Here is a 16941-nt window from a genome sequence, read left to right as displayed (position 1 = left end):
AAAATAGCTGAAAGAATAAGTAATCATATACAATAAGAAATTAATTTATGTTTGTATTTAACAAACTAAAAGTAATTAAAATATCTACAGGAAGCCGCCAATGACATGGACTTAGGAGAAAAATATTTTTTAAAACAATCCTGTAAAATGACTCAAAGAACTCAAAGATCTAGCTATAAAAAATATTTTCTTGTCTTAGAGGCCTCTGTTTCTCCTCAGAATGCTGTCATTATTGAAGATGCTCCATACTATAAATGGCTGAGAACACACAGAACCCTGCCTGTCTTTCATCCCACCAGGAGCTCCTTGCAACTCTTTTGACAACTAAATGAGGTAAGAGATAAACAATTGCATAGTGAATAGTCACGTGCTAGGCATATGTCACTTGTTTTGCTTCATGGTAGGTCATTGCTAGATTTTCTCTGAAAATCAACCTGAAACAAATTCTGTTTATATCATGATTTTGCCTCTAGATAGCTCTTGTGATGATTGTAAGTATATATACACCATTTTAAATGGGAGAGAATTTCAATTTTACAGTCAAATAAATATCTCCTTAAGCACGTGATTATTTTAGTCATCATTTCCTTGGATTTGTTTGTTTGCTTGTTTCTTCGTTATTGAAGTGGTCAGTTTTGCAAATGCTGCCCTAGATGTAGATACACCATGGTTTTGAATACAGGTAAAAGTAAATTCTTTGGTTGGTTTCCAGGAAACTTGTTGACGCCTATCATTTAATTGTCAGCAGCATTGAGAGCTCATTTCACAGGGGGCACTCCCGTAACGGCAACCTCTCCACTACTGTTTTGTGAGGGATTGCTTAGAAGAATCATTTCATGGACATCCTATGGTACATTTTTTTTTCCCCTTTCAACTGGTTACCTTTTCCCCTGGAATTCATCCAAGCCCTTTTCCACCCACTCACAGTAACTTTGGGCATCCCCCCACCACCCCCGCTCTGGCATTTCACTACTCAGAGAAAGCTTAATGCCATCTGCAAAGTGGGAAATTCAATTTAGAGAAGTTGAGAAAATGTGAAATATAATTGATCTTAGCATATTTCCAGTAGGACCCAGCACTTAACCATTTTATATCTGTTTGAATAAATGCTGTGGAAAACCCAAATAATACGGTTTTTTGTCTGCTTGTTTGTTTTTTTTTCACATTACAGTATCAAGTGACCAAACTTTATGCATTTTAAATTGCATAGTTTAAAAATAATTTTAACACATTTAATTCTTTAAAAATATTTTATAATAAAGGCACCATACATTGAAGACTTACTATGAGCTAGAACAGTATTAAATATTCTAATTTAACCCTACAACAACCACAGAGGTAACTATTATTAGCTACATTTTACTATTGAGGAAGTAGCTTAGAAATAATCTTTTTTCTTACCCAGGTACACAAAGCTAATAAAAGAGATAGAACAACAATATAAATCAATTGCCTGAGTACTTATCAGTTACAAATTAGGATGACTGTAAGTACAGTTTTAAAATCAGTTCATCTAAAGTAGTGTTTTCAAATACTTTAACAGTGAAATATTCTTTTCCTAAAAAAATCTAATGCAAAAGAGATTGACTGCATTTTGTCATGTAATATTTATTTTTCTTTTTGACAACAATAATGTGTATACATTGTAAACATTCAAACAGCATGGAAATGCACAGCATGAAAAGAAGTGAAAATTCTGTTTGACAAACACAAAACTTTCAGATAGTAATTTAGGTGACTGCTGAAGTCCCATCAGCCTTGGCATTCAATTTATTTTTGTAATTTACTGGGTTGTTTAGGAAATAGAACATCTTGACTCTTACAGACCAGCAAGAGGGTATGACCTTGTATTTGTGTGTGTATATATGTGTGTGTGTGTGTGTGTGTGTGCGCACACACAAGCATGCACAGATATGAGTTACAAAAAAACCCAGTACAGCTATAACCATCTTAATCAAGGACACATGTCTGAAAGTTCAAATATAGTCCCAGAGATGGTAAGAAAGATTTTAAGTTAGGGCCTGCACAAAAATGAATTCACCTGGCAGCAGAAATCAGTATGCTAGTGGACTACAGTGTGTTAAAATGTATATATAACACATCTGAATGTGTGTCTTAACAATTTATTACAGTTAAAATATTAAATTGGAATCAAATATCCATAAACCTTTCAAGACACCTTTAAGAACTAAGGTTCCATAGAAAACAGTGTGAAAATCACCTCTCAAAACAGCACGTCCACAACTAACCCCCTTTTTTTGAGTACTGTAATCCTTTCTAAACTCTGCCTAAGCTGTCGATCTTCACATCAAATAGTTGGCAAGCATCAGGGAAGATAAATACACAAAAACACACTCTCACACTCACTCATGTACACGTGTGAGCGCACGCACACACACACACTTCTCTAAACAATCTGTAGCCAATACCTACCCTAAAGATATCTGTTTGACACATATCAAATATGTTTTGATCCTGGGGTTGTAGAGAAATAACGGAAAGTCCTAAGCCAATGGCTCATAATGGGCCATACCAAAGGTAAGAATATCATTTGGAACAGACAATTTGTATAAAACAAAGAATATGGTTAAAGTTAAAAGTAAAACAACACATAAAACCTATGCTGAGGTTAAGATTGGTGTTTATTTTAATCCTTGGTTATGGTACTCAAGGATGTCAATCTTTTAATTTTTCCACGAATATGTTTTCTTAGGGGAAGAGAATGCTCAATTAGGGATATTATCTTCAACACTCATCCATATACAAATTGGTTATTTTAAGAGAGGTCCAGTCTTGAAAATCATAAACTTAGATTCAGTGGCAAGCAGATTTTCCTGTAAGTTTGTTTGTTTGTTTTATTCCTCATGTGGCTTGAATTCAAAACTATGACTAAGCCCTTGAACCAAGCCTCTAAGTCGTTTTGCCATTTGATTAAGTACCTGTTCTGGCTAAGAAGCTACATTTGTGCAGATGGTAGAAGAGGCACGCTAAAATATAAAAGGAAGACCAGTTTCTTCCTATTTTTTAATGTTGGCCTTACAGCAGTTGAGGGATTTAATTATCTTCTTTTGAATCCTGTTGTGTTTTTTTCTTGTTAGACTTGGTGCAGCTTTTATTATTCATTTCTATGACGGCACAAGATGAACTGAAAAACACCAGGCACATAAGGAACTAATTTAACTTGGGTCCCAGTTAAGAATGAAGGAAGGTCTTGGTTCTGTGCCATATACAAAAGTGAGGGGCAGCATTCTGTGTTGCTTTTGTACTATTTAATATACCATCTAAAATAGTCCTTTCAAATGGTGGTTTTCAACGTGGGTCTTCTGGCTCGCTGGAGTTCCATGAAAGTCCTCCACAGCCATCTGCATAACAGTACCAAATACAAATAACAAAGGTAAAAAGACAGGTGAAAAACAGGACTCGGGCTATAGAAAAAGCAACATTAAAAAATAGAGAAACATTTTAAAACAGCATAATGAGGCTTTTCTTTTTTCTGTCTTTTTTTATTTTTTAGCATTATGAAGTAAACTGTGTAGGTCTGAGGAGTCTTTACTGTTTAAATATAGTCTATAAAACAAAAATTGGGGATAAATGCTAATAGTTTTATTTACACAGTTGATTTCACATGTCAAAGTGTTTAATAACATTGGAAGAGAGAAATATAGACCATAATCCCTTATATAAAATTTTCAAAGTCAGATGTGTTTCAGAATTGAGAATTTTTCATAATTTAATGAGGTAATAACAAGATATATGACATATATCATGTAACATCACTAGGAGTGTCTGTCTGAGGTAATGCCCAGTAATTAAACATGTTAGTATCTACACAGCAAAATGTATGAATATTCACATTAAATAGAATAAAGAACATAAATAATCTCATTTCCATCATTTCAGGGCAAGTCTTGCCAAAACTGTTTTTGGTGTTTTCTGCATTTCAGATGTAGTTAAGGGATTATGCACCTCTATTGCCTAATAGCTCTCCAAGATGGCACACCAGTTCACACTCCCACCAGCATTTATAGATGATTTCTTGGCAGGTCTTTATCATCCTTGAATTAGTATCCAGCATGGTGTCTAGCTCATAGTGAGTATTAATTTTTTAATTGAATTATTTAAGCAAAATATTACCATCAAGAAGAAGAACCAAAATAACACCCTCTGGGGAATGTTCAGTGAGCAGTCACTTGGAAATAAATTGAATAACAAAAATATGGGGTTTTCTCAGATGCTGTAATTTGGTTTTGGTTTGAGTAAGGCTAAACTAAACAATATCTGCATTTCCCAAGGCATTAGGACCCCCAAGTATTTAAATGACCAAGCTGTATGCAGTCAGTTACAGATCAAACACATAGTCCAGTTTAGGTGTTTAAACGGCCAAATATAAAATGTGTTAGAAGTGTTTCTCATACCTTTACAGTGAGCATGCTAGGAGCTTATTGACAGTTCAGGATACAGGATTCTTCTAGCACAGAGGTTGGCAAAGTTTCACTATAAATATAAACCTCATCAGCTGAAATCTAATTATTATTATTTTTCCTTAAGAATACTATGGCGTTTTTCCTATCTCATATCGTCATTAAACCACAGCAGTCCTTTCTAATTAGCATTTGAGGGTATTTGTCCAAACAGTATCAGATCTGAAATATACCAAAAGTTATCATAATATGTAATGCAATTCCACCAAGAAAAAGTAATCCTTGGAATGAATCTCAAAGAGTAAGTCTTTCTTGGTTTAACACAAAACAGATTAGGCATCTAGAATATTCACCATTTACTTGTGAAAACAATTGTCTTGCCCTGTTTTTTGCCTGACTCTGCAGAGATGCCCCTCTCCTTGGTTCTGGGCTACCAGCACTCTCTAAACCCCATAGCTGCCAGGCATATTCTTTTAGAAAGTGAATATTCCAGAAATGCATTTATCATCAGCTCTGGATCTAGAGAATGCTTCATGAATTTCCTCTGAACATCAAAGCTCTTATATTTTAGAAATTATAAATATTTAGGAGGGGAAATGTTAATTCAGAGATTTACATTTTTTGTTTGCCCCCTACTGTTTACCACTCCTTCCAGGCCATCTCTCACCCTATCATAGTAATGTGTCTAAGCCATTCATCTGTTTAATCATGTTGGTCCTTTTCTTAGAAACCGCCTTTGGTTCCCTTTTACCTTTAGTGTAAGAAAAATTATTTTGTATGTTTGTTACTCTTATTCTGAATTTACTTCTCTGGCTTCAAGTGTCTTCCTTCCTCACCTGCCCCAAGTATACTTGTGCTTCAACTTCAGCAAACTCCATGCTGTTCTAAAAATACCAAAACCTTGATCTTGTATTATACCATTGTACATTCTTGTCTTTTTGTTTGTGATACACTCCACTCCTTCTCAAGCAAACTCATATTTATCCCCCAGGAAGCAGTTTAAATGTCATCTGAGGGAAATTTCCTAACGATCTCCCTTTGCGCTTTTATAACACTTTTTACATCCTTCTATTATAGCACTTTGTCAATGTCATTTTAAGTATTCTGTGATATTTCTATCTCTTCTTAATCTTTCTGTGTCTTTCCAGAACATCTCATATTGCCAAGCATATTTTTGGTGCCCTGTAAATGTACCTTGATTAAATAAAAATGGATGAATGTTTCATGGATTCGTTAACAAATTTCTTTTGAGGAGGGGTCAGTTCATGACATAATAAGAAAACTCCACTCCAATAATACAGAAATCCATGGATTTTTTAACTGAAGAAATAAATATTTTTCATTTTGAACCCAACTTATGCTATGATGAGGCAAAACATCATGCAATGTCTGTGAAAATAACATCGTCTGTGTTCATGAGATTTGCAGATCTTTCTCAACAATCAAGTTCCTAAAAATCCTCTGATATGTGATAAAGAGTGGAGATGAAGAGTAATCCAAGTTGTAGTAAATGTCAACGATGAAGGATTATGAGAATACCAAACACGTGTGCTAAATTGACTTTCTTCAATATTGCACACAATTTTTAGAACATATGATGTCTTAAAAACCAGTGACAAAGAAGCCACCCAGGCCCTGTTTTCATGCAGGGCTGAGCCTGATTTCTTTATGGCACATTCTTCCTGGAGCCCAGGACCTTTCTCTAGGCTATTTTTTGCTGTCAAGAGAACAAAATGCAGGACTTCCCTGAACTGCCATCCTTCCCTGCCCAGTTTCACTGCTCTCTGCCAATATCACCAAGCAAAGCCCAAGGGAACCAGGACCTGAAAACGAACCATTTATTTGGTTGCATTTCCTCACAGGGTGATATGCAGTGTTCATCTAACTTAGACACTACAACAGCTGAGCAAAATAGGGTGTCACAAATGAAACACATTATGGCTAATCCAAGATTATTTGTATTTGGAGTAATTGATTTGACTCTCTTCCCATGATGGCTGTACCAGGAGACATCTTTTCTCTGAATTTCCATTTTAACATTCCTACTTGAACCTAGGGATCTTATACTCTTCTACTGAAATTGATATCACCCAGCATGAAATCCTCTATTGAATCTTCCCCTTTTATGCGGGGAAAGAGGAAGCACTTAGCTTATCCCCATTTCTCTACACGTCATTAATCCTATATTTTTTTCTGCAGCCCTGAAAGAAAAAGAGTTTTTATTATTTTTGCACTGGTGTTCTTATTTTAAATAATCCTACTTCCTGAAAGGATTTATAGAAAAAATATAGGAAATTTTAGAACCCCCAGATATTATTGTCAAATAGGAATTAGTGCCTGGATGTTGTACTCAGCTATTAGGAATTTGGGTTGAAATATTCTAAAATTTTGCAATTTTTACATAAATGTGGATTATGCTGGATATTCAGGGATATTTCTCAATATAAAGATTCAAATTCTTTACCATCTCTGGAATATTGACTTATTTGCCTTTTATGATACTAACATGGTACTGTCTTGATTACTGTACTTTTATAATAACTCCAGAAATCCCGTAGTGTTATTCCTCCAACTTCGTCCTTTTTCAGAATTTTCTTGACTATTCTAGGTCCTCTGAATTTCCATGTGAATTTTAAAATCAGCTTGCCAGTTTTTACAAAAATGTCTGCTCAGATTTTGATGGGGATTGCATTGAATCTATAGATCAATATGAGAAGAACTGACATCTTAACAATAATGAATCTTACAATCCCAATCTTAATAATACTGGATTTTGTAAGAGAAAAGATAAACTCATGTGCTTTTATCTAATCTCTTTACTGGAAGGTTTGTTTATGATCTTTCATTTTTTTTTCCACAATCAGTCTTCCCCTTCTAACTTCTAACATAGAAAGTTTCAACTGTTGCTAAAATAAACAATACTCAATTCACTTAACACAGTTATCTTTTCTCACCAGTTCTCTATTTTCTTTCACAACTAGATCAATGGAGTCAAATTGCTGTTAATACATTTTCATTACTAACATTTCTGAGATCTAGTTTGGCCTACAACTTTACACCACTAAGTCACTAGTGTTCCCATCCTGATCAAACACTAATATTCCTTTTCTTAGTCCTTTTCTTCCTGATCTTTTGGTGTATTTCACCACTGCCTTTTCTCTCTGTAAACCTCCCTTTCCTCATTGAATCCTAGGGACTGTATATTTCTGGTTCTGATCCCCAAATCTTTGACTATACTTTACACCAGCTATTAGATGTAGTGTAATATTTTCTAAAACATATTCCAGAAAGCACCAGCTCCTCAGGATATTGATCAGCAAAAAAAAAAGAAACAAAAAGAAATATTAAATATAGTCAGCCCTCCATATACACAGTTTCCACATCTGTGGATTCAGACAACCACAGGTAGAAAATATTTTTTTTTAAATTCCAGAAATTTCCAAAAAATAAAACTTGAACTTGCCACTTGCAGGCAACTATTTACATAGCATTTACCTTGTATTATGTATTATAAGTAATCTAGAAGTTATTTAAAGTATATGGGGGAGTATGCATAGGTTATATGCAAATACTACGTCATTTTATACAAGGGACTTGAGCATTTCCAGATTTTGGCATCAGCAGGGTGGAACCAGTCCCCCACGGATACCAAGGGACAACTGTAAGTTTAGGCAACACAAGCTTAGAGTTCTTCAGTTTGAAGCCTTTAATATGCTAATGCGCATCATGTATCACATGGAAGATGTTACAACATATGGCATTTACCAAACCTGCAAGCCTTGTGATATAAGCTCTGAGCAAGTAATAGGGCGTTAAAAATTGCCATGCCTAGCAGGGGAAGCTGAGTAATTCAGGTATCTTCCCATTCCTTAGTTTCCTCTGTTTTATTCACATACAATTTTCCAGTCTCATCTTCGAAATTTAGCATAGATTTTTTAAATTTTATTTATTTATTTATTTACATCTTTATTGGAGTATAATTGCTTTACAATGGTGTGTTAGTTTCTGCTTTATAACAAAGTGAATCAGTTATACATATACATATGTTCCCATATCTGTTCCCTCTTGCGTCTCCCTCCCTCCCACCCTCCCTATCCCACCCCTCTGCACCGAGCTGTTCTCCCTGTGCTATGCGGCTGCTTCCCACTAGCTATCTATTTTACGTTTGGTAGTGTATATATGTCCATGCCACACTCTTGTGACAAAGCATAGATTTTATTACTCAAAATATCAATTCTTGATTTTTTCTTTAACTTTTCATCATTATAACAGTTATAATGATCCTAAAATTTCAGCACAATATTCCTTAACTTGAGAGATAGCTTTCTCCTAGCAGCGAGTAGAATTACTTTTAGTTTAACAGGTATTTTAAAAATAATTTTGAGGGAGAGAACAGGGGTGGAAATGGTGTTGAAAAAACAAAATCATCTTGGAGGAGAGCATAGCTCTGAATTATAAAAATATTCCAATCTTCCATTCTGTGGTCAGAGGGAAAAACTGGATCTCAAAGTACCAATTATGGGTTATAGCTAGTATGTTCAAGATGACTAGAAGTACTCTGCATCAGAATACAGAACACTGTGGTCAGACTAGGAGGAAGATATGCACTTAAAAAAGTTTCAACAGTTGGACTAAACCAAGCTCCCTCACGCCCAAAAGAAGAATGATTTCAAACTCTAGTAAAAGCATAAGTTTCCAGTCAATGTGACAGAATGGCCTAATCGGTAATAAACTGCAATGAGTTTAGGGGCTATTTTACCTTCTTTGGTTAACATGGTATCTGCCATCTTTCTGGAGCTCTGCAAAAAGTGATGTTCCCTGACTTCCAGGGTAAAAATTGGCAAGAAGTACCAAGGTCTGTCCACGTTTATGAAACCAAGAGCTTAGACTATATTCTTTGGAATTTAAGAACCAAGGAGGGGAAAAAAAGGTAAACAAGCATCCATTAATTTAAAATTATTTATTTCATTTAAAGAAAAAAAAGTACAAGAACATTCACGCTTGATAAATGAAGAGGGATAAGGATATATATTTTTGAGTTCATTTTACGTGTGATTTATTTTAACAGACTTTCTCTACTGATTTTTAACTTGGATTTTCCAACTCACGTTATAATATTAACTTGCAAAATAAATGTGCTTTCAATTTTGTTTTAATATGAAGTCATGGGTATTTGATCAATATTAAATGAATATTAAAAACATATTTATCTAGAATCAAAAATATGAAGTACCACAAGGAAGGAAGTATAGTTTTTGCCATTAATCATTTAAAGATATTTGATAGTTGTGCTGCCTGCTGGGTCTTTTGGAGCAATGAAATCTTTTCTTCTATTTTTTTCATACTTAAGAATAATGAACAGATTAGAATTCATCCTGTTCGCTGTCATGGTATAGAACCTTACAACAGGGAAGATTGACTAATGTGTTGTCTCATTTCAGAAAATGAAACATCTTTTTTCTTAAAATCCTTATTTACTGTGGTTTTGATATGAGAGATGTTCTAAAAGCCTTGGGAGAATGATTTTCATTGGAAAGGTGATTGCATATCCAGGTTCTCCAAAGTGTACTTTAAGTTAAGCAATTTGTGGCAAAATTAACATCTTAGATTGTGTGATAGTCAATGTTATGTCAACTTAGATAGCCTAAAGTCCCCAACTATTCAATTAAATATTAATCTTGGTGTTGGTGTGAAGGTTTTTGGTAAATGTGATTAACTCCACAATCAGTTGCCTTTAAGTAAAGGAGATTATCTTTGATAATTTGGGTGGGCCTGATCCAATCAGTTGAAAATGTACCCCCCCCCCCAAACCCCTGAGATTTCACTGAAAAAGAAGAAATTCCACCTGTGACTGCAACTTCAGCTTCTGCTCTAGAGTTTCCAGCCTGCCACATGGGTTTTGGACTTGCCAAGCTAGCCTATCCCATAAGCCAGATCCTTGCAATAAATCATATAGATTATATATGAATATAGATATATATATTCATATAAGCATACATACACACACTCACACACTATGTAAGTGTGTTTTCGGTTAGAGGATTTTGTGTCTAATTGTAAATTATATGTATTTCTTTTTTGTTGAGGACTAATTGCACAATATAATTGTACGTGTGTGTGTGCGCGTGCGTGTGTATGTATGTCCCACTAGTTCTGTCCCTCTGGTGGAACCCTGATTGATACAGAGCACGTGCTATGCACTGTCCAGCTGTTCCCCAGAGAGACATATCCTGGTCATCCAAAGTTTCGTACCCTCCCTTTCCCATCATTATTTAGCACAGCATCATGCCTATTTTCCTCATAAAAGTTATAATGATCTGCAAATTTTTTAATTGTTTAATTTTTTTTTACTGCCTTTCTACACTAAAATAAAATTTTCTGAGGTAAGGCACCCTCTTTCTTCCAATAATGTGTCCTTTAGACTCAACACAGTGCCTGGCTCATAGTAGGTGCTCATTTTGTTGGATGAATGAAAATAAATGAATTATCTCATTTAATCCTCATAAAGTCTCTGTAATGTGAGGTCTATTATGCCCATTTTACAAACCTCAGAGAAATTAAGTGATTTACCTCAAGTCACACAACTAGTAAGTGAAGAATCTGAGATATAAACCCAAATTTTTCTATTTCCAAATCTATATTATTTCCTTTGTGTAACATTGACTGATTAGGCTTTTTATTAAACTTAGCATCTACAGTATATCAGGCTGTCAGTTAAGCACTGTGGAGAACACAAGAAGGAATTACACACAGTGTGATCAGATATACAATTCGCTCTATTACTTAGCCACGTGCATACCTGCAGATGAAGCAACTGTTGTGGTACTTCTGCTTGAGATTGGGAAGAGGCCTCAGAGCTAAGGAAGCCATTCAGATGGGCCTTGAGTAGTGGGATTGGAACTGTGAAGAAGATCAGTTTAAACACAAGAGGCAAAATTGGCAAAGACACAAGCAGGTGAAGGTTGAATGAGGAGTGGTGACAATTCAAGTCACTTTAGAGTAGGAGGTATGTGGGTGTCAGGAACAGATAGGAGACCACGTGTGAAATGGACTTGAAAGCTGGACTTAATCCTGTATGTAGTTGTAACAACCATGCTAGGTCATGCTTTGTGTGTTTGTTTCGTTTTGAAAATGTAAACTGTGATTTAAAGATTGTTAGCAAGTTTGAGTTTTGATCGTGGAGACATTAATAACTATGGACTAGAAGGAATCTTTCACTGGGCCCTTTTAGGGTGTTATTCCTGTCCCCTAAGAAACAAATAACAAGATATAATTAAATTTGCAAAGATTTTATTAGGGACCACAACTGTGTGAAATAAAATGGAGAGGGAGCTAGAAGAGACTAGAAGAGCCGTCTGAAGATGATGCTGACTGGATCCCTAGTGAAGGAGAGAGAGAGGGGAGATTCAGCAGAAGCATCCCTAACTGTCCAACAATATCAGGAATGTTCAGCAAGGCCATCAGGAGTTTTTGAGTGAAGTAAACTATCTCAGGAGTTCCTTGTCTCCAGGAATGGCCTGACTTTGTTCTCCCCATTATGCTCAGTAATTGACTGGGTGTGGCCTGTGGGAGGTGTGGCACAGCTTCTGAACCCTTGATCAGTGGTGCTGCCTATAGCTGGAGTCTGTGAGTCAGTCTTTAGTTACATACTTCAGCTAGCCTGTGCCCTACAGAATTAAAGATTTCTTTTTGTCCTAATTAGGGCTTTAGACTATAGACTCCCTGAAAAGTATTATTTACTTTAGGGAGAGATGGGTGATGTTTGGTACAATTATTTTTCAACAAAAATAAAAAATATTTATTTCACAATTAGACACAAAGTCCTCTAAATGTGAACCACTGAGGTTAGGTTTCCACTTAAATGCCTGTAACTGAAGATACATCGCTTCTATTTTAAAAGGAAGACATGAGCTGGCAAATAGCAGGCTATGGGATGGGAAAGGAAAAATGTATAGAAGAGAACTAACATATTATTTCATATATATGAAAATAAATATTTTTATATTAGCCATTAATTTTATATCCATTTTCCCACTGTAGAAACTGAGGCTTAGTGAACCTCACACAACTACAAAGTCAATAAAGGTTGTATCCATTTCTCTGTTCCATGATGCTTTTTTCTTTTTTAAAACTTTATTTTTTAGAGCAGTTTTAGGTTCACAGCAAAATTGAGAGGAGGAAGGTACAGAGATTCCCCGTATAGCCCCTGACCCCACACACGCATAGCCTCCCCCATAATCAACATCCCCCACCAGAGTGGTACCCTTGTTACAATTGATGAACCTACACTGACACATTGATAATCCCCCCCAAGTCCATCGTTCACATTAATGTTCACTCTTGGCGTTGTACATTCTATGCGTTTGGATAAATACATAATGACTTGTCTCTATCATTATGGTATCACAGAGAGAATTTTCACAGGCCTTAACATTTTCATCTCCCTTCCATACCCATAGCAGCCACTGACAATTTAACTGTCTCCTTTGTTTTGCCTTTCCCAGAATGTTGTATAGTTAAAAGTATACAGTGTGTAGCCTTTTCAGATTGGCTTCTTTCACTTATTAATATGAATTTAAGTTTCCTCCATGTATTTTCATAACCTGATAGCTCATTTCTTTTTCATGCTGAATAATATTTGGTTGTTTGGATATACTACTGTTTATCCATTCAGCTACTGAATGACATCTTGGTTGCTTCCAAGTTTTGGCAATTATGAATAAAGCTTCAGTCAACATCTGTGTACTAGATTTTGTGTGGACATAACTTTTCATTCCTTTGGGTAAATACCAAGAAGTGAAATTGCTGGATCATGTCGTTTTATAAGAAATTGACAAACTGTCTTCCAAAGTAGCTATACCATTTTGCAGTCCTATCAGTAATGAATGAGAGTTCCTGTTGCTCCACATCTTTGTCAGCATTTGGTGTTGTCAGTGTTCTGGATTTTGGCCATTCTAACAGGCCTGTAGTGCTATGTCATTGCTTTAACTTGAAGTTCCCTGATGACGCATGATGTGGAACATGTTTTCATATGTTTATTTGACATCTGTATATCTTCTTTGGTGAGATGTCTGTTAACATCTTTGACCCATTTAAAAATTTTTTTTGGCGGTACGCGGGCCTCTCACTGTTGTGGCCCCTCCCGTTGCGGAGCACAGGCTCCAGAGGCGCAGGCTCAGCGGCCATGGTTCACGGGCCCAGCTGCTCCGCGGCATGTGGGATCTTCCCGGACCAGGGCACGAACCCGTGTCCCCTGCATCGGCAGGCGGACTCTCAACCACTGCGCCACCAGGGAAGCCCGACCCATTTTTAAAATCAGATAGTTTGTTCTCTTATTGTTGAGTTTTGAGAATTGATTATTTTATATCTTTTACATAGATGATTATGTCATCTGCAAACAAAGACAGTTTTATTTCTTTTTTCCCAATGTGTATACCTTATATTTCCTTTTCTTGTCTTATTGCATAAACTTGAATTTCCATACAGTGTTGAAAAGGAGTGTTAAGAGGGGACATCCTTTGAGCTCATATGCTTTAACTTTTAAATTCCTACACTAACAATCACTCCTTTGCTTTATTTTTGCCCCACGATTTAATAAAGATGTTGTTTTCAGGGTCAATATGTCACAACCAGAGGAAAAAAGAAGAGAACTTGGAAGCCCATAAGGTCAATTACATGAATTAAAAATATGATTTTGGGGAACAAATGAAGAAAAACTTGGCAAGGGTCTCAAAAATCTGGTTTTCATATTTTGGAATGTATCTCTAAAAGATAAGATCTCTTTAAAGACTATAACCACAATACCATTATCACCCACCAAAATAAATATAACAGTTCCTTAATATCATCAAATATCCAGTCTGCATTCTCATTTCTTTGATATTCTCATATTATTAAATACATTACTTATTGAATCTTTTCTCCAACATTTTATTATAAAACTTTTCATACAGCAAAGTCAAAATTATTTTATAGTGAACACCTATTTACAGATGCTCTGTCTGAAATTAATATAGTAATTTCTGCTTTCTTTTGATTAGTGTTAACCTGGTATATTTTCTTCTATCCATTTATTTTTAATCTATACTTGTATTTCTATTTGAAGTGGGTTTCTCATAGACAACATTTAGTTTTGTGTTGTTTTTTTAATCCACTCTAACAATTTCTGTCATTTAATTGGTGCATTTAGACCATTGGCATTCAAAGTGATTGTTGACATAGATTACTGTCCACCATATTTGTTGCTGTTTTCTATTTATTGCCCTCATTTTTTGTTCTTATTTCTACTTTCTCTGCTTTTGTGGGTTTATTTTTTTTAAGGCAGGGATGAGTGGATGGGGAAGAGGGCCAGGGAATTGTTGCCAGTTATAACTGTCTCAGTGATTGCTTTTAGATGCCTGCTTGCAGGGTGGCTTTTCTCTGTCTTTAAATAGGTTTGGGTGTGAGTGCTTGCCTTTTCAGCACAAAACCATAAAAAGATGTGGTGGATAGTAAAAGAAAGCCCTCTCTGTTCCCCAAGCATGCTAACCACTTTTGTGGTTTTAAATGAGCATTTTATATGATTCCATTTTGTCCTTTCTTAGTGTATTAATTATACTTATACTTCTTCTCATTATTACTGTTATTTTATTGTTTTTAGAGGTTGCTCTAGAGTTTGCACTAGACATTTACAGCTAATCTAAGTTCACTTTAAAATAACACCATACCACTTTATGGATAGTTTGAGTACCTTATAATTACAAAATTATTTTAATTTCTTCCTCCTGTTCCTTTTATCATTGCCGTTATTCATTTCACTTATATATAAGCATATATAAGCATGTATTTATATATAAGATATATACATAAACATTCATAGTCAAATACATATTGTTGGTATTTTGATTTTTAACTAGTTATCTGTTAGATCAATTAAGAAAAAGAAAAGTTTCACTTTACTTTCACTTATTCTTTTTTTGTTACTCTTTCTTACTTTGTAGGTCTGAGTTCTGACCTATATTATTTTCCATCTTGCCAAAAAATTTCTTTCAACATTTCTTGCAGTGCAAGTCTACTGACAAAAAGTTCTCTCAGTTTTTATTAGCTTGAAAATGTCTTTATCTCTTCCTCACTTTGAAGTGTAATTTTGCAGGGTACAGAATTCTAGGTTGGTGTTTTTTTCCACTGAACACGTTACATATTTCACTTACTCTCTTCTTGCTTGGATGATTTCTGAGGATAAGTCAGATGTAATCCTTATCTTTGTTTCTCTATAGATAAGGTGTTTCCTTCCTCACCTCACCCCTGGCTTCTTTCAGAATTTTTTCTTTATCTTTGATTTTTGTAATTTGACAATGAATGCCTAGGTACAGTTCTTTTTCTTCTTATTAAAAATATTTATCTGCATGGTGTTCTCTGAGCTCTCTGGATCTGTTGTTTGAAGAAATTTGAGGAAATTCTCAGTGATATCTTTTTTCAAATATTTCTTCTGTTCCTTTCTATCTTTCTTCTCCTTCTGGTACTAGCATTATACATGTTACACCTTTTGTAGTTGTCCCAGTTCTTGAATATTCTGTTCTGGTTTTTTCTTCGTTCTGTGTGTTCTCTTTGTTTTTCAGCTTTTGAGGATTCTATTGATGTGTCCTCAGAGATTCTTTCCCCAGGTGTGTTCAACCTACTAATAAGTCCATCAAAGGAATTCTTTGCTTCTCTTACAGTGTTCCTTTTATCTCTAGCACTTCTTTTTTGCCTCCTTCTTAGGATTTCCATCTCTGCTTACATTCCCCATCCATTCTTGCATGTTGTTTATCCATTAGAGCCCTTAGCATATTAACCATAATTGTTTTAAATTCCTAGTGTGATAATTCCAACATCCCTGCTATGCCTGATTCTATGCTTGCTCTGTCTCTTCAAACTTTTGGGGGGGGATTGTTTGTTTTTTGTTGTTGTTGATTTTACTTTTGGTATGACTTGTAATTTTTTTCTTGTTGGTGGACATGATGTAAACAGGTCTTTAGTAATGTGGTAGTGATGTGTGGGGATGGGGGAAAATTCTATAGTCCTATGATTAAGTCCCAGTCTTTTAGTGAGTCTATGCTTCTGAACTGTGAACTTCACAAAAGTTTCTCAGGTCTTTTTCCTCTCCTTGCTAAATGAGCAGGGTGCTGAAAGTGACCACCCTGCCTTTCCATTTGTCACTTATTCATTGTCAAGTTCTTACTGCTCATTTCCTATGTGGAAGGTACTGTGCTAGCAGCTAGGAATTTTGCAGTAAGTAGGCCAGATGTAGTCCCTACCTTCACAGAACCTACTTTTAATTAAGTGACAGGGTAGCAGTTGCGCTTGCCAAAACTAGCTATGTTGCAGTAACCAGTATGCATGTTTGGAGACTCCTAACAAGCTTCCCTATTATTGAATAGAGTCTCCCATCCCTCCCTACACTTACACATACACACACCCTCAAAATTATCCTCCAGCTATCAGAATTGTCTTTCTCAATGTATCTGACCTTAAAAACCATCCATAGCTGTCCATTAACTCC

General features: G+C 35.5%; 1 long non-coding RNA gene across 1 annotated transcript in view; it reads left to right on the top strand.

The window, feature by feature from the left end:
- Nucleotides 1–217: 217 nt before the first annotated feature.
- LOC125960546 (uncharacterized) overlaps nucleotides 218–16941 on the top strand; it is a 117972-nt gene continuing 101248 nt past the window's right edge. Inside the window, exon 1 of the long non-coding RNA XR_007470326.1 lies at nucleotides 218–333. This is a non-coding gene — a long non-coding RNA (uncharacterized LOC125960546). The remainder of the gene's footprint in view (nucleotides 334–16941) is intronic.

The sequence above is a fragment of the Orcinus orca genome, chromosome 11 (genome assembly GCF_937001465.1).
Source record: "Orcinus orca chromosome 11, mOrcOrc1.1, whole genome shotgun sequence".
NCBI classification, from domain to species: domain Eukaryota; kingdom Metazoa; phylum Chordata; class Mammalia; order Artiodactyla; family Delphinidae; genus Orcinus; species Orcinus orca.
The sequence above is the reverse complement of the archived record's forward strand: the minus strand, read 5'-3'. Positions and strand labels throughout refer to the sequence as shown.